The 11,010-nt window shown below is 46.1% G+C and overlaps 1 long non-coding RNA gene across 1 annotated transcript; it reads left to right on the top strand.

Moving 5' to 3' along the window:
• The first annotated feature begins 436 nt into the window (after nucleotides 1–436).
• On the top strand, nucleotides 437–3,033 carry LOC307205829. The gene is made up of 2 exons (XR_013834089.1): nucleotides 437–486; nucleotides 2,052–3,033. It is a non-coding gene; the product is annotated as an uncharacterized lncRNA (long non-coding RNA).
• Nucleotides 3,034–11,010: the final 7,977 nt, after the last annotated feature.

Below are 11,010 nucleotides of genomic sequence, written 5' to 3'. Positions count from 1 at the left end.
TTTTTAAGTGGATGTTGGATGGCCATCTGTCATGGAAACTTTAGCTGAGAATCCTGCATTTCAGGGGGTTGGACTAGATGACCCTCAGGGTCCCTTCCAATTCTATGATTCTAAGACCTGGAGTTCAGCCGCATTCTGGAGGGCCACACCGGTTTCCCATTTGGGGGATAACAGAAGTAAGGGGTTCTGCAAATGTAATGAAAATTCTCACAGAGCGAAATAGAGAACATGAAAATGCAATCTGGGTGATTCATTGTAATAAGCTGAGGAGAGCATAATACTTGGCCCTGACATCACTGGAATTATTAAAGTAATTTTGCACATGATGGAATCAGCAGTTCTTGAGGGTGGAACTTGAGAACAAAGTGATGTCACTGGGCTGTCAAGGATGCCACTGACACAGTATAAAAAGCCCTCATCCATCCAGAGTCCTCCAACAGCTTCACTGATCAGCTTCTCTTGCCTTTCCATTCCTCAAAGGAACAGGTAAGCTTGGCTTGCCCAGGTCATCTTGGTAGCTTTAACCACTTTAAATTCCAGCAGCTTAATTTCGGTAGAGTGTGAAGAAGTTCAGCAATGCAACCAATGAGCTAGGCCATGTTGACCATGTTCATTGGTTATGTTCTACCTCCACTGTTAGAGGAGTAGTACTTCCAAATGCCAATGACCAGAAGCAACGAGAGGGAAGTGTTGTGGATGCTCTTAGACCCTACTTGAAGGTTTCCAAAAGGCATCTGGTTCAACACTGTGATAATAGGGTGAAGGACTGATTCAGCTGACATTTACTATGTGGACTACAGCTTCCATCAGCCCTGGCCATTGGCCATTATGGGTGTGGATGATAGGAGCTGGAGTTCACAAAGTCTATTGAACTGCAGCTTGCATCATTCCTGACCAATGGCCATGCAGGCAGGAATCCGGCAAACTCTGGAGGGGAAAACACTGAATTTGGGGATGCCTTATGCTTTAGCCCGGAGAATGCAAACAATTGATTATGATGACTTCACTAGCAGTGATGTAAAAAATATTTAGGGCATTTCTGTACTAGCTAGGACAACCTTGGTCGACCTGAAACTCTCCAAATTGTAATACTTAGAGTAGAAGGAGGAGAGCTGTGGGCTTCCAGATACCCATCAGCCTCCAGCTCTCAAGCTCATATTTTCTATCAGCCTCCAACTCTCATCAGCACCACTCAGCAAGGCCAGCAAAAAGGGAGCAATGCGAGCAGCAGTTCAGCAACAGATCAAGTTAGGGACATTCTCACCTCTGTAAAGGTGCCAACCACCATTTTATGGCACTAAAAAACACATGATTTTTTACACTGTAATGGTGGTGGTGGAGGTGAGGCTAAATATCTCCTGTCACCCTGGAACACTGCAGCTCTTCTTGCCTTCAATATTGTTTATGCTCCTTCCTGCATCCTTTCAGGGCTGTGGCCCTCCATATATTATTGGGCTGCAACTCCCATCAGCCCCACTCACCAGGCATGATGGTCACGGATGATGGAGCTGTTCTCCAGGAACATCTAGAATAGATGGATGCAGTTCCTTATCCCTGGTATACAGTAAATAGGCAGACACTCATGGTCAGGCTGTCTCTCCCCACATCCATCCCTGCCACTCCTCCAATCCTTGCATTCCTTGCACTGTCCGGACAGGCATTGGTTTGGCCAACAGGAAAGCAAGAAACTGCACCAAATGGGAATTTGGTTTATCCAGCAAAGCTTATCTTAAATTGTTCCCACAGATTGCATGGACATCGTTTCCATGACTGTGGACATTGCTTCCATGAGACCTTCAATGGCTACTAGGCATGACACCTTTGCTGTGCCATCCATGGCCAAAAGCAGTAATGCTTCAGAATAACAGAGGGAGGTGGGTGCTCTTGTGCTTGTGTTCTACTTACAAGGCTCCCACTGCCACATCAGGAAGACCACAGTGAGAAGATAATGCTGGATTAGATGGGCCATTGGGTAACCTAACTTAGGCTTTAATGCATTGTAGCACTCCTTACCTATAATAATCTTTCTTCTCCCTCCTGTGTCCTTTCAGACTCACCTCCATCACTCAGCCATGGCAAACTGTGGAACATCCTGTGCTGTCCCATCTTGTGCCTCCACCCCAGTCGTCGGTTTTGGATCAGCAGGTCTTGGAGGCCTTGGTGAAACCTACGGCTATGGCTCCGGTGCCCTGGTTGGATCCGGCATCCCTTCTGCTAGTCTTGGTATTCTTTCTGGTGTCGCCCCTTCATGCATCAACCAGATCCCACCATCAGAGCTCGTGATCCAGCCACCTCCCGTCATCGTGACCATCCCAGGACCCATCCTCTCTGGTAGCTGTGAGCCAGTGGCCGTAGGAGGAAATGCTCCATGCTCCCCTGGTGGTTTGGGCAGTGGGTTCCTCGGAGCTGGTTCTCTTGGAGCCGGTGCTCTTGGAGCTGGTGGTCTTAGAGGATCTCGCTTTGGACTTGGGAGTTGCTATGGATTCGTTGGAGACAGAGGAAGCATCTGTTACAACCCCTGCTAAGTTCACATGGACTATCAACTAACGAGAAGAAGACAGACCCAGAGAAACAGCTGAATAGCTACACCTGAGTTTAGCTATGATGAGCACCCCAATCCCAGTCAGTCTCAATGGGAGCTGGCATTCAGCACCCCTGGGAATCAGGCCCAGCTAGATATTTCATGCATCTCTTTGCTATCTAAACTTGCTCCCACTATTTATGTTCCTCTCTGATGTTTATTTATTTGCCTAGAGGTCTTCAAGGCATATGTTCCTATGGCAGAGTAAAGAGCACAGGAATTATTCTCTCTGTCAAGGAAATTAGCACCTCAGTTGCACCGGATCTTCTGGGTAACTGGGGACCTTCTGTAAAGGAGCGGAGCAATAATATTATTTAAATACATCACCTCTCTCAGAAACAAATAAGCTGTTCAATCGCATGAGCTTTTTGCATTTTGCCCTGTTCAAATCTGTTTGTTGTTCACTGAAATGCTGTCTTCTACATTCCTAATAAAATTTACACTGCATCATAGCACTGGTTTTGGGGTTTTCTTCTAAGATCATAGGACTGGATTCTAACAACCCAGCATTCCAGCAGAAATCAGCACTGGGTCTCACAGTAGTGCTACAGGCCTTTCTCCCTCTCCTGTGCCCACTCATAACTGCATATCTTCTCTGGAGGGTCAGGAGAACCCCCATAACACCATGTGGAGGTTGGTGGAGAGTGTGGAATCACAAAGTATTGGAAGACACAAGAGCTACCCACGCTGGAGGAATGGCAGGCGAAAGTGATTGACTTTATGGGACTGGCAGAAATGACCGGCAGAATCCGCGACCAAGAGAAAGAGACTGTGGAAGAAGATTGGAAGAAATTCAAGATGTATCTTAAGAATTATTATAAAATTGAGGAGTGTTAAAATGCTGAGGGAAAAGAAGACGTAGAATTGCAGCGGAAAATTGTGTTTAATTTTAGGGTGGAATAGAAAAAGAGAATGAATTTATATTTAATTGGTTAAGAAGGGTTGCTGAATAATGGTACTAAATTAAGGATGCAAAAAGGGAAAGGTATGGGGAAGTCCGGGAAAAGAGGGTTATGAAAATAAGGTTAAGAAAATATGAGTTTTTGTGTTTGTTTTTATGTTGTTTTTTGTTTATGTTAAAAAACTGGAAATCAATAAAATTTTTTATAAAAAAAACAAAAAACAAAAGCAGTAATGCTTCAGAATAACAGAGGGAGGTGGGTGCTCTTGTGCTTGTGTTCTACTTACAAGGCTCCCATTGCCACATCAGGAAGACCACAGTGAGAAGATAATGCTGGATTAGATGGGCCATTGGGTAACCTAACTTAGGCTTTAATGCATTGTAGCACTCCTTACCTATAATAATCTTTCTTCTCCCTCCTGTGTCCTTTCAGACTCACCTCCAACACTCAGCCATGGCAAACTGTGGACCATCCTGTGCTGTCCCATCTTGTGCCTCCACCCCAGTCGTCGGTTTTGGATCAGCAGGTCTTGGAGGCCTTGGAGGCCTTGGTGGCCTTGGCCTTGGCGACACCTACGGCTATGGCTCCGGTGCCCTGGTTGGATCCGGCATCCCTTCTGCTAGTCTTGGTATTCTTTCTGGAGTCCAGCCTTCATGCATCAACCAGATCCCACCATCAGAGATCGTGATCCAGCCACCTCCCGTCGTCGTGATCATCCCAGGACCCATCCTCTCTGCTAGCTGTGAGCCAGTGGCCGTAGGAGGAAATGCTCCATGCTCCCCTGGTGGTTTGGGCAGTGGGTTCCTCGGAGCTGGTTCTCCTGGAGCCGGTGCTCTTGGAGCTGGTGGTCTTAGAGGATCTCGTTTTGGACTTGGGAGTCGCTATGGATTCGTTGGAGACAGAGGAAGCATCTGTAACAACCCCTGCTAAGTAAATATGGAAGGTTTATTAGGGAAAAGAATATCCACTGCAAAACGTTCAATCCTGGGTTTAAGATATTCTGAGGATTCTCAATTCCTGATGAAGCCATCGGGCAATGGGGGCACCAAGCAAGCCTGACAATCAGACCCATGGCTCTCTTTCATGCATCCATTTCTCATCTTAACATAATCCCCCTCTATCCCACTGTTTATGTGCTTTCCCCTCCCCTGGCTTTTATTTATTATCTGTACAGCTCTTTTGCGCCCCTCTAGCATAGCAAAGAACAGGAAAACTATGGACAAGGAACTTGGCCCCTGGAATTTATTCCCAGTCAGTTTGGTACATCTGTGAAAATGGCGGGGAGAGTTTTTATAACTGCCAACAATATAACTGATCTCTTTCTGGGAAGGGATTTGTAATCCAGAAACGATTCATGTATATTTCTTCAGATTTGTCCTTTTCAAAAATATCCAACTTCTTGAGCGTTTGTATTTGTTCACTCAAATATCTTTTCCCTGTTCCTAATACAACTTCGAATCCCTGCGGCGGGGTGCGCTCCCGCTGCTCGGTCCCAGCGCCTGCCAACCTAGCAGTTCGAAAGCACCTCCGGGTGCAAGTAGATAAATAGGGACCGCTTACCAGCGAGAAGGTAAACGGCGTTTCCGTGTGCGGCTCTGGCTCGCCAGAGCAGCGATGTCACGCTGGCCACGTGACCCGGAAGTGTCTCCGGACAGCGCTGGCCCTTGGCCTCTTAAGTGAGATGGGCGCACAACCCCAGAGTCTGTCAAGACTGGCCCGTACGGGCAGGGGTACCTTTACCTTTACCTTTAATACAACTTACTCTGCATCATAACTCTGGTCTCCTGTTCTTCTTTGGCATTTAGACACTTTACTTCCCTTAAACATGATTTACTGTGGAGGGTACCCTTTGATGAATGTTGACCTATATTGGTAGCGACCTAAATCGTTGGGAACAATGCACCCTTGAGAACTTTCCTGGCACCCATAAAGTTTATATAATTCTCTTCACTACCCCCCTTGTAGTGGTCTGTGTTGTTACCCTTTCCCCCCTGGAAAAGTACAATAGTACCTTGGGTTAAGAACTTAATTCGTTCTGGTGGTCCGTTCTTAACCTGAAACTGTTCTTAACCTTAGGTACCACTTTAGCTAATAGGGCCTCCCGCTGCCACTGTTCTGCTGCCATTTCTGTTCTCATCCTGAAGCAAAGTTCTTAACCCGAGGTACTATTTCTGGGTTAGTGGAGTCTGTAACCTGAAGCGTCTGTGACCAGAGGAGGCACTGTACATATAGCTGAAGGAGGAAGTTGGAAGTTGGAAGAGTGAGCTTTCCCCACTCATCCTTTCCAGCTCCATTGGCTTCACAAGACTGAGATTAATGCATTTGGGTCTGAATTTATCCAGATCTCATAGAAGAATGAAGTGTGGACTCCCTCCCCGGCCCCCTCTTCTTTGGGAGGGAATGATTTCATGGAGAGTGGGGAAAAGTAACCAGATTTAGTGGCACCCACAGCACTTATACAAAAATCAAAATGTGCCCATCAGCATAAAATAGTTGGTGGTCCCTGCAAAGTGACTGGTGTTGGGGGTGGGGCTCTAGCAAAACAGCATACATTTTGAGAAAATCCAACACCAAAAGAAGCCCTCTGCGGTTCCATACTTCCTTCAGTTGTGACCCAATTGCACCTAAGGCAAACCTGGAAGTCAATTGGAAGGTTATTTCATGTACAGAACATCTAAATGCAAGGAGATAAAACTGGTTGCATATTTGCATGTGGCAGGAAGGGGTGATTGTTGTCCCTGTCAGGAGTTCAGCCTACACTCAAGTAGGACCCTGGCAGAGAGACATGCCTGACTGGCATGTTTCCTCCCTCCTAATTGATTGTTCGGGAGCTTCAGAACCTTTCTTCAGCCCAAACATCTCAGCGACCAATGCCAACACACACCGGCACACTTAGGGATCCACAGAGTTTGCGCATCATGAGCGTGACAGACCTCAGTGACTCAGCATTTTGGCTAATCTACATTATTTACATATAAACACACACGGAGCATTGCAACATGGCTCCCTCTCTAGCATTCGACAGCAAAGAGAAAAAGAACAAAGGACAATAGTCTCACTTCACAGAACACAATAACACAAACATCCTGTCTCTTGTCACTTCCCACTCTGTGGAGTCAAAACACATACCGTCATGTGATAGACAAAAACCCCATGACTGCAAGCACGGAGTAGGAATTCTAACAGTCCCATGTGGTGAGAAGCATCACTGTAACTTCTAAGTATGGCATCCAGAATGGCTAAATACTGCTTTGTGTGGAAAAGCAGTATCATTGCAGCTTCTCAGCGAAGGATCTCCTGGACCAACTGAGTCTAGTCTGGCCTTGGGCTTCTGCTGGGCAGGAAGGGTTTACAAGAGCATTTCTTGGGTCCTTTCCTTGAGCAGCAAGGCCTCCCTGAGCTCCAGAACATAGTTATCTGCCTTCCGCTGAGCCATATCGTTGGTCCAGCTAGCTCAGGGTCATTTACACACAGCACGATGTCGAACTACGAAGCTCACTCCCACAGGAGGCAGGGATGGCCACCAACTTGGATGTCTTTGAAAGAGGAGTAGACAAATTCATGGAGGAAAGGACTATCAATGTGATAAAGGACAATCCGGGGGATTTACTCCACTGCCCAGCTCGTTGGGGTGCTTCTCCCCGTAGGTCTCTCCGGTTAGCAAAAGAAGGAATTTCCAGCCAATTGAAAGAAGCAAACAGCGGTCAGTTCAAACACACAAAGAGTAGGAACCCCAAGCATGGGGTTGCGTGGACTTTTAAGACCTCTCCCCATTTCCCACAATACATTTTTCAACAGCATCATCAATACATCACAAATATGTCCCGAAGTAGGTGTGTTTGGCATGCAGAAACGTGAGCCCATCACCCACCCCTGTCAATAACCCCAGTTCCTGAAACCTTTTAACTACCCTCTTCCCCAAAGAACAATAAGAATATTTACAAATCCCCCTAGCTACAAGGCTTTCTCCTTTGAAAGTACAGTAGTACCTCTGGTTAAGAACTTAATTCATTCTGGAGATCTGTTCTTAACCTGAAACCGTTCTTAACCTGAGGTTCCACTTTAGCTAATGGGGCGTCCCACCGCCGTCATATGATTTCTCTTCTCATCCTGGGGCAAAGTTCTTGACCCGAGGTACTACTTCCGGGTTAGCGGAGTCTGTAACCTGAAGTGTTTGTAACCCGAGGTACCACTGTATCAGGATTCAACCACCATCCCAATGGATTTCTGTCTGGTGCATGTGCTGCCCTTGATTGCCTCCTGCCTCCTATTGTGTGGCTAAGTTCACACCTTGTGGAGGAGCAAGTATTATGTGACCTTATGCTTAAGCGCGGGGGTTCTCAACCTGTGGCTCCCCAGATGTTGTTGGACTACAACTCCCATCATCCCTGAGCTCTGGCCTTGCTAGCTAGGGGTGATGGGAGTTGTAGTTTAACAACATCTGGGGACCCACAGGTTGAGAAAGGCTGGCTTAAGGGATTATGGAGGCAGGGTGAGCCCTGGATTCCCCTCTTCCAGAGGAGTCATTAGCTGCCTGAACCAAGGAGATCCATCAAAACATTGAATTTTGGTAATTATTTTGATTCTATATTGGATAGCCAGAGGAAACAGTATGATCAACAGTATCTGCTTATTGCTACAATTTTATAGACTGCTTTTCTGAGCCTCTTTGCTGTTGTGTATGTACAGTGCCTGTGTCAACGGTCATTGTCCTGGCCTTAGTTAGAGACTGTGGTGGGGACTTGGGATTTTGGTGGAGTCGTTTAACTGCCCCCCCCCCCCATTCCTGGTTTTAACAAATGGCTACTAGCTATAATACTAGCTCTCCCTCCATGGCTGTAGGTGGTAATGCTTATGAATGGACTTAATTTAAATTGATAACTTCCAGCATATGGTTAGTGGAGTCCCCATGTCCCTCCTGGGCAGGCAAAACTATGAATCAAGTGTGGGAGAGTTTACTTTTGAATTGCCTCTTGGTTTCCACTGGGCATGCCCAAGGTCCTTGAGCAAATCATCAGATCCTGCCCTATTTAGTTTTCATTGTTTTGCTTCTACACATTTCGTTATGATAGAGCTGCTATATAGAGCCAGTGTGGTGTAGTGGTTAAGAGCGGTAGACTCGTAAAGGTAAAGGTAAAGGTAAAGGTACCCCTGCCCGTACGGGCCAGTCTTGACAGACTCTGGGGTTGTGCGCCCATCTCACTTAAGAGGCCAGGGGCCAGCGCTGTCCGGAGACACTTCCGGGTCACGTGGCCAGCGTGACATCGCTGCTCTGGCGAGCCAGAGCCGCACACGGAAACGCCGTTTACCTTCCCGCTGGTAAGCGGTCCCTATTTATCTACTTGCACCCGGAGGTGCTTTCGAACTGCTAGGTTGGCAGGCGCTGGGACCGAGCAGCGGGAGCGCACCCCGCCGCAGGGATTCGAACCGCCGACCTTTCGATCGGCAAGCCCTAGGCGCTGAGACTCGTAAAGCGGGATATCAAATCCAAACACTTCCTCCTCCCCCTCCCCCCCCCCCCTCCTCCTCCTCCTCCTCCTCCTCCTCCTCTTCTTCTTCTTCTTCTTCTTCTTCTCTATCTGTACGTTGCTCCCTCGTGTGGCTCACCTCTGAACTGCAGGTGCCTGTTTCTCATTGAAGTAACACCAGGGCTTGGACTGGCTCCACCAGTTGAATGATCCAAGGCAGGAAGGAGTACAGGACGACTCCCTATACCAAGTAAGCTTTGCTCTATATAGAAGAACTTTAGACCAGTTATCTTATTTCAATAGCATGAGACTGTGGTTTGCACAGGGTGAAGATAGGAGGGAGAAGAATAAGTGTATGGTGGTGTCAATACAGATGACGGTGAGACTAGCAGTTGGGGTGATGTGAAAAAATGAAAAACGGGGCCGTGGAAATGATAAGGCCTCTTTCATATCAGGGTAGGGAACATTTTGGTCCAGCGGACCAACTTGGGGGTCCTCCTGTATCCTTTGCTGTCGCTCGAGGCTCAGGTGGCCTCAGTGGCCCAGAGTGCCTTCCATCAGCTTTGGTTGGTGGTCCAGCTATGCCCCTATCTGCACAGGGATAGCCTAACTACTGTTGTTTATTTTTTATTTTTTAAGATATTTATTAAAATTTTCCAATTTAATACAAAAAGAAAAACAACAGACAAAAAAGCAAAAATACACAATTAAAACAAACAAAACAAAACAAGTATAGTTCCCATTTCTTATTTCCATTACCTTATGTCCCGGACCTCCTCTCACCTCCCCCTTTTGTATTCCAATTCAAATTCTTAATTCAGCAAATCCTTATTATAACTTAATATAACTCATTTTAGCTTGTTGTTCAACCTTTACATTACAGCTGGTAACCATTTAATTTCTGTCCAACATCATTCTAACATTCATTAATTTTGCAGTATTTCTGTAAATAGTCTTAAAATTTCCTCCAATCCTCTTCCGCCGACTCTTTCCCCTGGTCTCGGATTCTGCCGGTCATTTCTGCCAATCCCATGTAATCGATCATCTTCATCTGCCATTCCTCCAGAGTGGGTAAATCTTGTGTCTTTCAATATTTGGCGATAAGAATTCTTGCTGCAGTCGTTGCGTACATAAAGAAAGTTCTGTCCTTCTTTGGTACCAATTGGCCAATTGGCTAACTACTGTTGTCTATGCTCTGGTAACCTCAAGGTTAGATTACTGCAATGTGTTTTACGTAAGGCTGCCTCTGAAGACAGTTCAGAAACTTCAGCTAGTGCAGAATTCAGTGGCTGGGTTGCTTACCGGAGCAAGATGGTTTGAGCATATTGCACCGGTCCTGGTCCAACTGCACTGGCTACCAATTAGTTTCTGGCCCTAATTCGAAGTGCTGGTTTTTGACCTATAAAGCCTTAAACAGCTCAGGACCACAATACCTCAAGCACCGCCTCTTTCCATATGAACCTACCCGGACCCTGAGATCATCCTCTGAGGCCCTTCTTCGTGTGCCTCCATCTCGAGAAGTCTGGAGGGTGGCAACTCGAGAACGGGGCCTTCTCTGCAGTGGCTCCCCATCTGTGGATTGCTCTCCCCAGGGAAGTTTGCCTGGCGCCCTCATTATACACCTTCAGGCACCAGGCAAAAACATTCTTTTTTAACCAGGCTTTTGGTTGACTTGGTTGACATTCTATACCCTTTTAAAACATGGCTCCTTTTTTTTGGGGGGGGGGGTGATATTGGGTTATTGTTTTTATTTTGAAATTATATATTGTGATCTTTTCTGTGAACTGCCCTGAGACCTCCAGATATAGAACACTATATAAATTCAAAAAATAAAATAAAATAAAATAAAATAAAATAAAATAAAATAAAATAAAATAAAATAAAATAAAATAAAATAAAATAAAATGAAAGCTTATGTAATAGAGTAAAAAAATTCCTTCCAGTAGCACCTTAAAGACCAACTAAGTTAGTTCTTTGGGGCACAAAGGCCAATGATGCAGGGAGTAGAGATGGAGAGACAGCAGAAGTTGGTGAGAAGTTTTATTGAAAACCATGGAGA

Source organism: Podarcis cretensis, assembly GCF_951804945.1.
Source record: "Podarcis cretensis genome assembly, chromosome: 16".
NCBI lineage: Eukaryota > Metazoa > Chordata > Lepidosauria > Squamata > Lacertidae > Podarcis > Podarcis cretensis.
This window is presented reverse-complemented; position numbering and strand designations above follow the sequence as displayed.